The sequence below is a fragment of the Cuculus canorus genome, chromosome 13 (assembly GCF_017976375.1).
Source record: "Cuculus canorus isolate bCucCan1 chromosome 13, bCucCan1.pri, whole genome shotgun sequence".
In the NCBI taxonomy this organism is placed as follows: domain Eukaryota; kingdom Metazoa; phylum Chordata; class Aves; order Cuculiformes; family Cuculidae; genus Cuculus; species Cuculus canorus.
In genome coordinates this window covers 12662221-12679728 of record NC_071413.1, presented here as the reverse complement: position 1 = coordinate 12679728, position 17508 = coordinate 12662221, and the positions used below count along the sequence as shown (strand labels likewise).

General features: G+C 36.9%; 1 long non-coding RNA gene across 15 annotated transcripts in view; it reads left to right on the top strand.

Moving 5' to 3' along the window:
• The window catches only part of LOC128853483 (uncharacterized), a 273663-nt gene that overhangs the window by 207593 nt on the left and 48562 nt on the right, over positions 1-17508 (top strand). The window contains exon 1 of one of the 15 annotated variants that reach the window (XR_008452041.1): positions 7301-7662. The exons of the other annotated variants lie outside the window; for them this stretch is intronic. This is a non-coding gene — a long non-coding RNA (uncharacterized LOC128853483). Of the gene's footprint in view, positions 1-7300; positions 7663-17508 lie in introns of those variants that run through there. 15 annotated transcript variants of the gene reach the window in all.

Here is a 17508-nt window from a genome sequence, read left to right as displayed (position 1 = left end):
CAGAGACTTCAGATTTTGAAGTTATTGTTTAGCCAGTTTCTCTAATTACATGGTATACTAACACCGCTTCGTACTAAACAGATGGGTTGCACAAAGGATCAAACCTGTAATCTCATGGTATCTATCAGGAGACAGAAACAAACAGCTTAAATATTTTTGAAAATAATAATAGATTTATGTCCCTAATTTTTTTTTTACTTCTTCATATTCTGTTTTCTCACTTTTTAAGACACGGAGTGACTTTTTTTAAATGACTACCCCGGTCTCAATGTTTAAAATGTATGATTAAGTCAGATGTACATGATAGTTTATAGGTAGGAATGGTACTTGTTGCTCTCCTTTGTGTCACTTGCACCATGACTGAAGGGAAGAGAAATTTTCAGCAGTCAATGTCTCTTAAAATGAGCAAACATCAAAGAAGTTCAGTGAACTTGAAATTATATCAGGAAGTAGATCAGACAAAACCTGACTTGGGTGCATCTGTACAGTCCTCAGTTTTGTGCTTTTAAGTGGATTTAGTTTCAGATATTCTGTCCATGGAAACTGTACCCTTGCAAAACTAGAGGTCACTCCCCCATGAGCTTCAAGGGACAGTTTTATTATTGCCGTTGAAGGCTGACTGATCTGGTATTAGTAGACTAATACAGTAAATGAACAGCATGTAATAAATTACAGCTCAACACTTTTGAAGTCTTTGTTTAACCATTTTTTAATTGCTTTATGTGATATACTAGCACAGAGCGCTTCATGGTAGAAGGACTGTTTGCACCATGGATAAAATCTATAATATCATGGAGTCTGTAAAAATACTGAGCACCAAACAAACAGAAGCAAACCTACAAGTTCTTAGACAAAATTTTCGTGGCCTGGGACCCCTGCAAAGCTTCTGTAATTAATGATGGAGCATAGTCAGTGTGGGAGTCTGTGTCAAGACTCTACAGGTGAAAGAAAGCATGAAACCGTGTGTTACATTCCCACAAGAAGCAGTCATGAGCAAAAACCTATTTTCAGATGCAATGAGTTTCTGTCCTTTTCAGGTAATCAGAGGTATAAAAACTGACTCCAGGTGATATTTGCTAAATGCAAATTGCCTCATGCTTGAAGTGATTCTTCAGCTAGATCCCTTGCAGAAATTTAGATTCCCTGTCATGGTGCGTTTTTACCAGTCTTCGCTAACTAGTATAGCCAGAGGAGCCCTGCAAAAATTTCCAGTAGCCTCACTTCCAGCCTTAGCCGACTGATAGCTGTTGAGATGCGTACTGCAGATGTAAGGGGTTATTTCTCTTTTCTTGACAAAAGCCCACGTGCATTTTCCCTGTATTCCTTTTTGTGGAATGCCTGTTTAGGTATTTATCTGTGCAGTTCAGAATTCAAAGGAGGAGTCGATTAGGGCGTTTTTGGGTGTAAGACTGGGAGAGTGACATGCCGGGTGTTTTTTGTTCCTTTGTTATTTAAGAACCTTGCAAGGAAAAGGAAAGCCACTCTGTCATTCTATTTTCAAGCTATCTATAAATTATTTTCTGATACATTTCCTGAAATAAACGTAACGCACAAGATCTGCCAGCTTTGCACGTGTGCTTTTGGTGAATGGGTGAATATTAGTGTTCCTGTAAGACAAGGTAGAAGTGAGACATTACATGCCATGTGGGAGAGGCTGTTAACAAATTGGTGGAAATGGTTATGGTTTTCAACTTGTCAAGCATCATTTTCTTAGCTTGATGACACCTTGTAAGACCAATAAATAATTTATGGGGTATCTAAATGTTTCAAATAGGAGTTTAAGGACTGGAGGAAAGAGGTCTAGGGTCTCATAGTTAATCCTATTCGAGCAGCTTCTTATTAAAACAGCCCTCCACAAATTGATTACAGCTGCAATCCCTTTTAAGAAGGATTATTTAAAAATCCCAATTATAAAGACTATTTGTAAAGAGTAAAATACTTAGTGCCAGTTTTGCGTGGAGTCTGTGTCTTGACTCAGTTGTCATAAGTGGGTTATCCTTTTACTGCCTTCCTTTTCAGGACAATCTGCTCATAGTGATCGTTGCAAACAGTGGTTTTAACACAGTTGCTGCAAAGGAAGTTGACTTCTTTTCTTGTTGTTTGCATTCCTTGTCTACCTCTGGTAGTCCACCTCTGCTAGCCCCTAGGCCAACCTTTGCCTCCTTTTGGCCCTTCCCGTCAGCTTCATCTGACATAAAGAACAGGTATTTAAAGTCCAACCTAATTGAGGAGTTGATCGTGAGATCCTTAATAGTTTTTTTCCCCCCCACAGGGCACCTCCACCATTCTCACAATTCATATATACAACCTACAGTAAATGTGAGTGAACATGACAGAAACAAGGGCTTAAAATGGCAATGGTTTACCTCATTTTAGATGCCTTAGGCCACCTCAAAAAGGTTTGTTTCGGCCATTCCAGTGACATAAATAGTAATAAACTGGCTGACAAGGATGGTTTGACAAGTTTTGTCTGACTGGAGCCATGTAGAAGACTCAGGGAGGCCAATGAATCTGATCTTTGTCCAGAAAGATTTCTAATAATTTGATTATGCTATTATATTTTAAAATGTTTAGTGAGCTCAAAAGGTTTCTTATAATACACTTTAACCCCTCTAAGCAATAGTTTTCTTATGCCTAAGCAATATAATACATCGTGTTTGCATTTTCAAATAAGACAACCTCAGTTGTACTCACTCAAACAATTAATGCATCTTCTAAAACTTCAGTCACCAGAGGCTGTTGCTTGAACTGCTGTGACAAAGTTTATTTTCTTATAGCAGGAATGTTTGAAATAGTGTATATCAAATAAATATTGAAGAATAATCTTAGAAAAAGAGTTGGAAATTTGTAAATATGAGTATTTATTCAAGAAAATGAGCACTTACAGATCCAGTCGGGGGGGGAATATATCCTATAGCCATTTATCTAATCAAAGTTAACCAAGCACTTAATGAGTAAATGCTTGTAATGAGCTGTTTGTGAGTAAGCTGGACATGACAAATAATTCTGTGAATAAAAATACACTTTCAAAGAAAAGCTAAAGTGCTTCTGAGCAGTTACTGAGTAGGAAAACAAAAAACAGGTGACATTTACCAAGTAAATTATGTTTTGCCCATTTTTGCTGACTGTGACAAGAGTAATAAAGACAAACAGTACTTCCTTTCATAGATAAAAGAATGCATAGCTGAGTAAGAAACATGGTAGATTATGCAACTTTTAGTCAGGTTTCCATTTAATCACGTACTCAGGATTTTGCCCTAGTCTCACTGCTTTACCCTCATGTTTTATTCTGAGTGCTTAGGGTCGTATTTTTCAAGGCTGAAATCCACTCCAGTTAATTTTAGTGGGAGTTAAATGCAAGCCTTAGCATTCCTGTGTCTGCTTATATACACCTTTGTTAAGGTACAAAGTAGCAGTTCCCTCCTCCAGATAGGCACTGGGAGGGTACCTATAGTGATGGTAGTGAAGCACAGCATCAGTGGGGTATACACATGGCTTTTAGTAGGCTTGTATAGTAAGTAAGTACATCAGGTCATTGATGTTTGTGTTTATGCTCTCATTTATGTTTAACGAATACAGCAACATCTTTTTCATCAAACTATGAAAAGGTCTGACTATTTGAAGTCTTTTAAGTGTGTGTTTTACTCTGCTATCATTTTCCAAGTAAGGTTAGGGGAAGGAACCCATTTTAAAAAAAAAAGTATATTTGTATTTATTATTTTTTTCTGAGGTTTTGACTGTTAGTTTATGAGAAGACAGACTGCCCATAAAGCTTTTAGTCATACATCTCACCACTATGTGGACTTCTTTCTACATAGAACATATATATATATATCTGCATGTGTACATATATCTATTTCACGGGAGTATCTAGTCATCATTTCTTTTACAGTAGTTTTAACTTTAGGCTACATGTGCTGAGCTGCAAAGTATTAGCCTTATAATCTTTCAACCCCTTAGATGTGGTTTGCTGAGGGGGGGAGAGGGCTGTAAATCCATGGTAGCAAACAAGAAAAGCCTGAAGCTGTGAGCAAACAGGAAACAAATGATCTCAATCCCAGAATGTAAACTGCCATTGACAGAGATGCATGAAAGAATCATAACAGGGAAACCTGCTGCAATTTTTCATCCAGTTACCAGCTGAATCACTGCCATTATACTGAAGAAGCAAGCTGCCAGCCCAACACTGACATGGCAGAGTTCTTTAGATGATGTTGTGTGCACAAAGCAGCCATATAGCCTGACTGGCATTTACTTCTTTTCATGCTTGCAGACTGATAATTATTGTGCACTGCCTCAAGCTTGCAATTAGAGGCCACCAAGAAACAAAAAATAACTGAATTTCAAGATTAAGCCTTTTCTATGACGAGTCATATTTTCTCAGCGGGGAATATGTTGTTGCCAGTAAAAACAGAAATCACCTATGCCATACTGTTACCAGATTCAGAGGCATATTAGCTGCAGGAACAAATGGAGAATTTACATATAATAAAAAGTAATAATAGCTGTCATTGTTACTGGTGGTGCAATTAGAGTTGATACCGACTCCTGTGTCACAATGCAGCTTTTAAGGGGGTTGAGATAAAACACTGAGCTCCCGAGTACTTGTAATTATATATTCTATAGCAATTTTGCAGTACGGATATTCACTCTGTATTTTGAGCATATTCTGGTTCCACTTTCCCAGCGTCCTCTCCAGTCTCCCACAGCTTTGCAGTTTAAGTTCATAGGAGATAATTCACTTCCTTTATTGCATAAAAAACGTAAGCACTTGCCCTGTTTGGTTCAGTTTCATTGGCAGGCAGATTATATAAAGTTAGTAAAGCATTAGAGAAACACTTAGGACAAAGTGGAATGCATAAAGAAGTTGTTGTCAATGAGGAAAGTTAGGAGGGTTTGTGTTTCTTTCTTACTTCCTCATTTTCTGACTTTTTCTGTGTTTTATAGTGATGACTAAGACGAGTTGCTTTGGAAAATCAGAGCTACTCTGCAATAATAATCAAATCAACCTATATATGGACATGTTTAGTGGAATGTTTATTGTAAAAATACATTGGTTCCACTTAATGGAGGATTTGAGGTGCGGAAGGAAGTAGAAGGGGAAGGACTTGGCCCCAAGAATGACGGTCTTAGGGGAGAGCAACTATCTAACTACTATTAACAAATAATACTTACATTTTCAGTGGGCTGTGTGATCACTATTTATTGTAGGAAACATTCTGGAAAGATGAATTATGACTACCTGAGCTCACTGGACCTGCTGCACAGGAGATTTTTGGAAGTCCAGTTCCAGTCTGAGGGCGTTGGTTTCACCCTCTGCATCACTTACAGAGGTTAATAGCTTGCAGAAGACTGAGCCATCTCATTGAGAGGTTCAATAAAGTGTCTGAGCTGATATTTAGGTGAGATCAGTTAGGTGGGATGGAGGAGAAACAAGAGTGAGACTGCTCTTCTGGAGTTGGTAACTACTACCTTACTTCAGCTGCCTTGTGAAACCTCCTTTGAGAGTGAAGGGAACTGTAGAGAGTAAAGGACAAAGTTCTACAATTTAAGTGCCATAAAGATACCTTTTAATGCAGTTGCTTCTACGATTGTGAGTTTAATATAGCATAGAAATCATAAGCCAATCATAAGACCATTATCCAGGTTTCCAGATGGGTTTTGTAACTACTCTGAAGATGCTTCAAGGATGAACGTAAGTTTCAGTCACTATGTGGATACTATCAAGTAACAACATAGCTGTGTGCTGTGATGTTTGTTCCCTGCATCTTTCTGTCATGTTTGCTTTAGTAATTTTATGAGAGCATTTTTACATCATGAGCCTTATAAACAGGAAAATAGCAATGCATGATTAATCTGGAATTTGTGGTGGGGGTAAGATGTGTGTGTGTGTGTGTGTGTGTAGATAGGTGTGTACGAAAGGAAGCAGAGTTTGGTCCTCATGGGTAAACTTAACTCTGCCATGTCTGCACACTAAGCCTTGTAGGATAGTTTCAGTTATTCAGAGAGCTCGTATGTGTATATCTTGACTGTTATCTGGCATTTTAATATATGATTATTTAAACATTTTGAAAAGCAGCTGTATCTGGGGAAAAGTAGACAATGATGCACTTTGTCTGAAGCAACTGTTGCGTATCTGCAAAGTCCTCACTTTTCACTCACTGATGACTTAGATTCCACTTGCATTCTGACTGGGTGCTATTTTTCCCATTCCATTGCAGGAATACAACCAAGCATTGTCCTTTAAGATACCAGCCTGGGAGAAGGTTCATCTACTCTGTTTGCTAGGTAGGAATGCCTCACAATCTGCTTGCTGCAGTTTTTTGCCGTTGACCCCCAGGCACGGCAGAGTGCTCGGTTTCCCTCAAGGTCATTCTGTATCCTCAGTGGAATCTTTTGCTGCTCTTCATCTTCAATTTAGTGTATTATTCCTTATTAAAAACTATTTGAAGTTTACTTTACTGTCATGATTTTGAGTCATGTGCAATTCATTGTAATGCTTGAAATCCCTTGCTGTAAAATCCATCCATGCACTTGGTAAATCTTAGTGTACTCTGTAATGAAATAAAAAAAACCACTTTGAGTATAATCAGATGCACACACAAGGCAAGATTAATTCCTGGCATACCTACCTATGCGCATCAAGATGTGCAATCATATGCACCTTTACAAATCTACATGTTATTCACAAATAATCCTAGACTCAAAGCATGAATAGAATAGCTCAAGGGAAGTTTTTTGTATAGATCTTCAAAATAGGCTCTCAAAATGTTCTGCAAGCTTTTCTCAGGGCTTCTTCCCATATCTTGTGAGGCCCTCCTTGCTCATCTCCTGTTCTCACAAAGACAGTGTATAGCAGAGTCAGCTATTACAAGACTCATCAGCTTCCTGTCTCGACATCAGGCTTTTCCTTCTCCCTTTAGTCTCAAAAACGCACATTTCGATGTCATCCTGAAACTGCTTAGAGTATGGTCACACTTATAGCATCAAAGCACTCAGCAGCAGATGGGAAACTGTCTCTCAGAATGAGGGAAAACCAGCAGATTTTCAATATGGGAATAAAATTGCCATTTTGCACTTGAAAGAACTGTCCAAGAGATCCTGCCATTGTGAGTCTTTCATAATCAGATTACGGCCTTTCTTCAAAGATCTCTTAGTGTGCCCCACAAAAAAATACTCTTTTTTTTTTCATTAAAGGACTCTTGAGATCTGCTGTGAAGATGAAGACATGGTCTCCTAGTCACGACCTGTATTGTATAAGCAATTTGGGAAGCCAGTGGTGTAAACCCCATAGTAGAGGTCTGCATGTGGCTCAGCAGACTTCTCAGAAACATCAAATGGTGGGACTGCCAATTTTCAGTTAGTTGATGAAATTATACCCATTAGACTAGCAACGCTTCGGTCATAGTGGCCACACTCTTTTCCAAGCTGGGAAGAACTCGCGCTGAGGATGTCTTGCTGTCCATCATGGATGCCTTGCTGTCTACCATAGATGTTTCGTCACCACAATTCGCTTAAGCAGCAATGTGTGCAACTGCAGCTGAGCCGTGTAACGGGTTTGCATAAGAAGCACAAGTTTCAGACTTTACGGAGAAGTGGTACAATGCTTTGCTTTGAAGTGCTTGAATGGAAGTTGTACAGATCACAATACAATCTTTCGGAGTAAGATGCTCTTTAATATATTTATTACATTATGAATAGTGGCTTATAAGATAGCAAATGTTATTTGAGAGTTCTGTCCTCTAACCACCTCACAAGTAGTGACTGATGCATTGTTTGTCATTAGTGCTAACTTCAGTGAATAAATGATATTATCAAGTGTAGTCCCTAAAGGAAATCAGTTTGTAATTCAATATCTGTGCAAATAAAATATAGATGTGTATATATTTACACACAAGGGGACCTAATTTTCATTTCAGTTTCTACTAATATAGATCCCACTGGAGCTCTAAAGTGAAGTTGGTTTGGGCCTGAATGCTTACTGGAAAAGCTCCATTTTATGTAAGAGCCTAGACTTATTGCAATTCAATGGGATTTTGCATGTGATTTTAATAGGATTAAAATTTCACCCATGCCCTAATGTATGTGTATGTACTTGTATTGTCAGACTTGACTTTGGCATGATAATATTTCAGTTCTACTGATTTTGAATTGCTGTATCTCTAAACTGATATTTTTTCATACTGTTTGGAGCAAATTGCCAGGTTCTTATCCATGGCACTGACTTTATTGTTCTGCCAGGATGTCTTCTTTTGTCATAAAAACAATAACTTAGTGTAAGTAGTACTTTTTGGGTTTACTAATCAGACAGACTAATTGTATCTTTTAATCTGGGTCAATCTGCTCTTGCTTATTACAATTTGGCTCCAAGTCTCCCTGAAAGAGGAACATTTGCAAATAATTTAGCAGCAGAATCACCCTCATATAAACTCTACAAGAATTACAGAAAGGCCCAAGAAAAACTGTCTAGAATTTTGAATCCACATGTCCGATATATTTCCTAAAAGGTATATACTGTTTTTCTTAAAGATTGAATGTGTGTGTGTGTGTCTGTATCTTCAGGTGAACACATAAAAGGACTGGATAAACAGTTAGGGAATGGACTCTTTCCTTTATTTTCAAAGCTGCAATTGTCCAGACAGGGCACTTTTCCTTATTCAATCTACAAACTAAACTTAGAAAGACCATGCTAATATTCAATTATAGCTTACTTGTACACAATCCCTGCTTAGATTGCTAACCAGGGTGATTATTGCTGACTGAAACTGCTGATGTTTTGGTTGGATGTTTGTCTTCTTGAAAATGGACTGGAAGATTTTTCCCTATAGGCTACTAAACTTTCATTGCATGTTAACTGTTTAGGTTATTTTCCAAGTCTACCACAATCCAATAGTGAGAGAAAGTAAGTACAACAGGGGAAAAAAAAATAGAGTATTCAAATTCATCGTGGAAACATTGACATTTACCTGATACCTAGAGTATTTTTTTTTCCACATATTCATAGAAGGGCACTTTGTGTATATAATAACTTGGGGTCTGAAATTGAATATACATTATGACCAGAACAAGGCAGCTGCCCTCAGGAAGCAGTAACTTTGTAGTATCAACACTACAAAGCTTAAAAAAAAGTTTGTAAAAATATCTTTTCTTCTTTCCGATTTGGAAGTGCGATCATACTTGCATGAAGTAAATTTTTTTTCTTCAGGTTGAAGGATGGTTATGCCGTTCACTTGTGTAAAGAAATGCTTTGGAAGCAGAGACTAGACTGCCTGTTATCAAGAAGGTAGAAGATAGTTCAAAATTATGTCCACAGTTTCATGTATGTCCTCTATAAAGCGAAGGTCTTGTGAAATGTTCTTTACGAATTATACTTTCTTGAGGGAAAATAATATTGAAAGGATTTTTTCTGAAAAGTATAATATAAGAGATTAGTTCATTTGAGTAGAGAGACTACTTAAAAATGCAGCTGCATGCAGATTTCTTAAGAAGCTACAACTGACAACTGAAGAGGAAACCTAAAACAAGATTACAAAAATTAATCAGATGGCACAGAATGGTTGACATTAATGTGTGTACTTCTTTGTTTTGAAACTAGACTGTGGAGGAGTTTTCTAATACAGAAAATTTCATCTACTTGTACTTGTCTCCTCACATAGTCAAATATTTTGTGAGACAGATCAAAAACCCTCTTGACAAGCTCATTCCCACGCTTCTCCTTTTTAACCTGTTTTTTTTTTATCGGGTTTCTCCTCTTTTCTTGGAGGTTTGTTCAGATAAAGAAAATTTTGCTTGAAATCTATTTCAGTAACTATATATGGGCAAACTATTTAAATGAAATATGGAAATGGACATAAAAGAAATATTAAGGGATGGAATAAGGTGGATGGAATAATGCAAGTTCCACTAGCTGTCAGATAAGATTGGGAGCATGGAAAGATTGTGGAAGTTGGCTTTGGGTGAGGCAGTCAGGAGAAGGAGCTTCTTCAATCAACTATTGCTGTATAAACTTAGAGCTATCAGAGATTTCTCTCATGCTCCAGGTTCTTTTTTTTTTCAGTTTTGAAGAATGTGATGTTCGTTGGAAAAACCTTCGGTCATTGTACAAAAAATATGATGTGGCTGCATGTGCTATAATTTTACTCCCACAAGTGAATGAGAAAAAAATGGTGTGATTGATCATAAAATTGGAATGGATAGGCATGATTTCACCACATTCAAGTATAGATTCAAATAATACGTTATGTCTAGGGTAAGAGTTTTTTACTTAGGAAGCAATAATCTTCATCATGTCTTACTGTCATAAAACAGTTATGCTGTAAAAATATTTTCCATTCTGACATATTTTTTTCATTACCCTGATAATAAGACAGTAACTGAACACGCTTATAAACTGAGTCCTGAAATAACATCACAGCCATGATGCTCTGTGGAAATCCCTGTGACCAGAAGGCAGAGCCTTACTACCATTTGGAGTATGGTAGTAAGAATGAAAGTATACTATTTAATTGTTCACAATGACATTGATAGCAAATTAGGTAGTAAATTCAGTAGTGACTATTAAGGTCAAGACTATCATTGCCAAGACTTGTTTCAAAAGGAAAGAAGAGATATCAGGTCCTTCCATCAACACAGACGAACTCAGAAAAGTTAAGTATAAATAAAAAGAAATGCATGCCAAGTAAAGGAACACAATTTGGACTCCAAAGGTTGGAGGATTGCTACACCTATTTGCCCTTCGTTTTTTGCTTCCCTCCTTGCAGTTTATGAAATGATGTTAATTGGATACCTGAGACATCACTTATACATCACATCTCTGCATTCTGTGTCAGAGAATCTGGGGACTCCCAGTGCATAACAATGTGAGTAAAATTTAGGACAGAAGCTTTATTAACTATGAGCATAGTAAGAAAACATGAGGACAGCATCTCCTCCTCACAGACTCAACTTATATAGTGTTTCAGAAAAAAAGGAGAGAGGTGAGAAAAACCAAAAGCATTTCAATGCATTTCAAGGCCAGCAGGGCTGGACTCTTTAAGCAACTTGCTAACTGCCATAATGCTAAGGAATCAAACAGTAAATAACATGACAGTGTAGAGATGGATTTTGGTGGAGTGGCACACCCAGTGTTATCCTAGCTTAGAAGTCAGGAGTTGGAAAAAGTTGCAGACTGATAGCTTTTAGTTAAAAGGGATGTTCTTCTCGTAAAGGTTACTTCTTAGTCAGATCTCTCAATCTGAAATATTGATAATTTTACCACCACATCGCTAAGTCTCCTCTTTCACGTGTGCATACTCCTCTTTACACTTCCAGGAAAAAAAAACTTGTTAGAATTCAAATGTGATAATTTTCATGTGCTAACCATTTTCCTTAATGGGGAATGCTTGCCTTCTCTAAAATTTATCCATTTTCATACCACCTTCTAGTCATGCACTTCAAAGTCTCACATATCACACAATAGCTGTTCTTTCCTTCAACTGAGCTATTCTTCTGTATTTTGAATTTAGACATTATTCAAAAATAATGCTTTATGTTTTTTCATCACTGGATAAACAAATATTCAAGTTAAATAGGTATTTTCACAATATATTTTACAAATAATTCTTTGTTCATTTAAGTGTACATACACAAATAATACAGAGACACTAAACTACATGGAAAGCTGTGCAAGTGGCTACCACGCTGTCTGCTGTATTAAGTGTGATAATTGACAATAGGCAACTATAAAGAGTGCAGGGAGTTGCAAGACTACATTAATTAATTAGCATGCACTGTATACAGCACTCATCACTCAGGGGTGAATCTCTATGAAATTTGCTTTGCATGTTTAATTTTTTCTATCCACCTTTGCATTCACAGATTTTCTTTTATCCAGTGATCTCAAGGAAATTATCTTGATGCCTTTACTCATGCTGATTAGTTTCTTACCATGTAAGCGATACACTTGCAGTTAGTTAATAGGTGAGGAATTGCTAGGTGTAAGTATTGGTGCCCACTGATCAGCCTGCAGGACTACAGTCAAAATAACCTCTGAGGTAAGTGCAACCAGTCTGTTCTCACTGATGAAAATGAGTCTCCAGACAATTAATTGACTCATTCCTCAGAAGGGATGTCTTCCAAATGTTGGGAGTTTGTAGAATAACATTGTTTTCTCCTCTCCTGTTCCATTTTTCTATCCCATCCTGGGCTCTAGTTCATCTGTTGTCACTTCTCTCATGATGACACAAAAAATTATTTCTTGTAAACATATTGACAAAGAGTGTAACTTGACAGAATAGGTTCAATTGTCCTGGTTTGTTGCTAATGGAGTTTAAAGGGATTAGAAGCACTGAGTTTTATGAGCTTGGTTTGATACAGCCCATAAATCTGAGCATGATGCAACTTTAATTTGTACATCTGCACTACGTAAATGTTGATTCTGTAAAGAGGTAAATATATAGGGTATATGCATGTACCCATTCTTTTGAAAGAGTTTTATCAGTAAAGTCATGGCCTCGTTTTGAAAATAAACACCTGATTTATCATGAGTGTTTTTTAAAAACTGTAGTTATTTGAGACAGAAATCTATTTATATCATAAGCAGAGGCTAGTGTAGTTTTTAAAACAAAGGTCCCATCAGTTTCTGAGGAGTTCCACTATTCAGAACCTCATTTTATATCCCATTGTGATGATTTATTGTCCTTAAGAACTGAGAAGGATGAAACCAAGTGATTCAAAGTGAAATCAAATAAATGTTCATAGAAAAATCTTCTAAAGTTTAAACAATTTATTTAAAAATTTACATTGTCTATTTGAGTTTCAAAATACCAAATAGAATATAAAATTTTAATCCTATTACAGATTTTTATAATTTGGATTTATGCGTACATTTCCAAGTGCCTATTGCTAGCTAGCTAACAGGATTGGTACTACCTGCATTTAAAAACTTGGACATTTAATATTTATCTGAGTACCAATATTTTGGGCAGGAAAACCTTGCTAATATCTTGCTAGCCATAACATAGTGTAACAAGACCAGTTCTGCATGTGATTAGGATCATTTCTCTACCCAAAGAAATCTCATTCCCGTTACTATATTTTCTTTATACAAGCTACATCTCTATAACCTATAAAGGTGTCATTTTATTCTGCTTGTCCTGTAGTCTTGAATTTGGGCCTTAACTATATATGTAATCAAGCCAATGCAACCTGAGTAATTTCTGAAGTTATTTTGGCTCTTGATGATGTCCTAGCATCTCTCTTTCTCACTCAGAAGTTTAGCCTTTGGCTTGTAATGTGCTGCAGCTCGGAGTGTCAGGGGGTTTGGAGACTGTGTTGCATTGTGGACATATTTCCATGGTAAACAGTCTTCATTGTAGAGGTGTTACATGTTTTGAAGAGCAGCAGGTGAGTTCCTCTCTTCCCTTTGCATGATTAAAATCGTATTTACTGAAGCAGAGTACCCTTGAATATTAAAGATTTCTTTTGAGTTGATAACGTTCATGATTCCCAAATAGTTGTGAAGTGTGTTCCAGTTAAATCAAATGTATTGCTAAACTATACCTGTTCTGGATACTTTGTGCAGTGTATTTCTTTAGCAAAAAACTTCTAGGTAGACCATATGAACTTCTTGAAGCAAAGTGCCTGGAAAGGCCAATTCAGAAAGATCAGTTTCCTTTCTTCTGTTCAGACCATCACTGTGAGTGTACTTATATATAAAGTTATAAAAGTGTTACAAGGCTTATCACTGAAAAGAGTCAAAGTTGATTCAAGGTAAGGTACACATTTAATTGCAATTGTTTCCAGGAGTGTCATCTTAGAACAATGAAACAAATTTCTCAGCTAGCACACCGATTTTCAGACATGCCCCAACTATGTTGTCTTGGATTAGGTGTTAAATTCTTTACTTATTTTTCTATTATATGAATTACAGATAGACGGTCTGCTGTAAGTACGAGAGGAAAAGTGTATCTGAGAAGTTTGGCTTTAAATAAACAAATCTGAAATTTAAAAAAGCTAACTAAAATCTTTCCTCTATTGGTATGTTTCGAGTTAATTCTGTAGCTCCTTTCAGGCTAGGCATGAGTGAATATAAAGTTCAGTCAGAAGACACACTCCTCTACACTGATCCAATTTCAAGCTCTCTCTGCCTAGCTGGTCTTTTATTCACAACCATGCATATTGAAAAGAGAGTTTAATGTAGATGGGGATGGCTGAAGTGAGCTACGCATCATAGTGATGAGGTATGCTTTTTCCTCTGAAACCTTTCTATTGCCAACGTGCAAAAAGATGCTGGTGATTATACAATGATGTTGTCTTTAACGTAGGGTTGTTTTTCCCTCTTGTGCTCCTATTCATCATTTGTTTTACTTTCTACCTATTCATCTAGCAGTGTGGGCCTGTATTTTTCATCCCATAGTATTATTCACATTTACTTTTAAGATAAGGAAATCTGGGTTTCTTTAAAGAGAAGTTGATGCTGATAGGATCTCAGAACAGCATAAATCTGCCAGTTGTATCAACTCCTTTTACGATAGTACAGTGTGTATGAAGCAAATACATAAGTTGTACATTTTTCATCAAAGGATTCTTAGGATCTTTAGTTTCTGTAGCTCTCCCACCTAGCATCTCCTCCAGAGGTTTGATTATTACACTGTGATAGACGCCTTAGAAAAACCCAAGACAGATAAGATAGATCTAATTTCTAACCCTGACATCTCTGCCACCCATTCATTACTCTTTTTTAGAGTTCTTGCTATGCCCTATGAAAGCAAATGTGTCAGTTACATCCGCAGTCTCTATCAGAGGGGGGGAAACTATTGTCTATTAACATCACAGCTATTAAAATCCGGTGCAAATTGTGTACAGCTCAGAATCTCCTTACTTCAGGTGAATAATCTGTCTAGCAGGAGAGGATCATTCTACCTGCTCATCACTGAGCACAGGCTTTGTTAAGTAACATTTTTCACAACAGAAAAACAATCAGCCTTGGATCAATAAACCACAGAATGGATTTACAATATCCACTTGGAATAGATTTTGGCTGATTCTGTTCTTGGTGTCTCAGTTACAGTCATATATCCACTTAGCCATCTCCTTAGTTACTAATCAAGTCATCTCTCTTTTCCTGCTTCTTTTTCTTTTATCAACTTCCAGCCATGAAGTTAATTTTCAAAGAAAAAAAAAAAAAAGATATCTGTTCCACTGCTGTTGTTTGTTTTAAACACATATTTCATAACTATTGTGTGAAACGGCATACTTCTCCTCTTTGGCTAGCTTAGGGAATGTTTGAAATCAAGCAACATTTGTTTTGTAATATAAAAACAGTGTGTGTCTGTGCTTTTGCACCACTCCTAATCTCCACAGTGACTCTCAGTGGGTAACCTATAAATGTACAAGAACGTCTCAAAGCACATTTTGAAGAAAAAAGAGAGAGAAAAGAGAACAGAAAGAGAGACTCATCTAAAGTTACACCATCATCTTTAACAGCTGTGCGCATATTAAAGGAAGTAATGGGGGAGTGAAGGTACTGCATATTTCAAAGCTGAACTGTCACAGTAACAATAAGAAAGGGGGGATGTTGTGCAGAGTTAGCCAAGTGTTTGAAGTACATTACCGTAAGCCAAACCAATGAAGTGGACAAGATTTCTAGCATGTTGCAGTGGTGCCTCTGCGTACTTAATAACAGATGTTTGGTCTCTCTAGGCAGATAATTGTCCTGCTGTAAGGTTGGCTTGACCTGTGTGAGCAGTACTGTGTACAGCACTGAAGCAGTAACAAATGATCATAGCTTTTCTCTTTTTACTGGTAGAATGCTTAGCCACGCTTCCTTTTAAGCACATAATTACTCCAAAGCAACTGGAGCCCATACATCCTCCTTGCCTAATGGCTCTGAAGCCATTTTGCTATAATTTATGGGGACAGGGTTCAAAGTTTTAATAATATTTGGATAATATCATTGCCAAAATGTCTTTGAGCTGTGATGAATAGAATGAGAGTGGGCACATTTCGATTCTGTGCATGACAGTGCGAGTGTTAACAGCACCATACTTTGTTCAACCTTTATGGAAACATTCATGAGCCAGTTTGCTCATGAATTATAGATATGAGCATGAAGAATTATAAACAGTGGTGGAAAACATACAGGGTTGCTTGTTCATAAGGCACTGTCCTGTTAGTGGCTCTTCTTTATGCAGATAAATGAATTGCAGGGAATACAAAAATGGTTTAAATAAACCCTTAGCAGATAATGTATTAGCACATCAACATAAAATACGCATGCACTGTGGCATGCTTTTGGATATTTATGTTTATACTCTCTGCTCAAGTGGCTCACTGATTTTTTGGCTTCCTATCATTCACCTAATAATTTCAGCATCCTAACTGCACCTCTGGGTATGTTTATCTGACAATCCAAGCTGTTCTTTGCTTTATGTTGCTTGCTGAAATTGGCTTACCAATTTGCTTGGCAAGTTGCTTCAGTGTATGATAGGTTAATGAGGTTAATCAAAGCTAAATAAGAGTAGACATGATCCTTTCATTGGTGACATAGACCAGCCTGGGCCGGAAAGGGCTAGCACCGATGGATCAAACAAACCTATCGGGGTAGGTGGTAAGAGATCACAAAAATAACATCAAGATGTGTCACTAAAGCTGATGTACACCTTAAGCTTCATCTAAAGCCTGTAAGAATCCCTACTGATTACAGCAAGATTTAGACCAGGCACGTAACGTTCTGCATCATTTGGCTAAGAATACTTTTTTCCAGTTTGCTTAATAGGACATGAAACTTATCATCAGCAAACTGTGGCTAAATTCTGTAGATAATTCATAAGTAAGAGCCTGAAAATTTGTTAAGCAAAGAGCACAAGTATTTTATATTATACAAACAACAGAGAAATGCTGACTTCTTCGTGTGTAACAGCTGCTCTCAATGACAAACAAAGAGAAATACAAATATGAACAAGAATTATTTAAAATGTTCACAACAGCGATGCTAGCTAGGAACAATTTAATAAATGCTCTCTGTTTAATTCCATTCAATGATAGTCAAGCGATGCTTCTTTTAATCAAAGGGGTGTTTGATTACAGAAATAATCAGCTGACTGTCCCAATTCACTCTCGCCGTAGATAGCTAGATGTGACATATGTGAGGTTTTGCAATTATTTCTGAAAAACTGTTAGGATGGCCTTAATTACAGCGGTCTGATTTTGTATTTCATAGCCGTACTTGAAAATCTTAGTGCTTATTATGAAATTTTAATTTTAATTTCTTGAAGATTCTTTTACATATAATTCTTAATTGGCTTGTTGTGTAAACAGGATTTTTTTTCTCAGTTGGTTGAACAGTACTCGCCAAGTAAAATTATTTCCTCTGATTATTCTTAGGCTTTAAAACAGCATGAACTACCATGGCTGTTAAAAAAATCAGCCAAAAAAAAAGTGAACTAATATATGTGGTATTCAATTAATCTTCCAGTCTTCAAAGAATATCATGCAGTCATATAAAAATGTGATCAGTAACTACTGTGG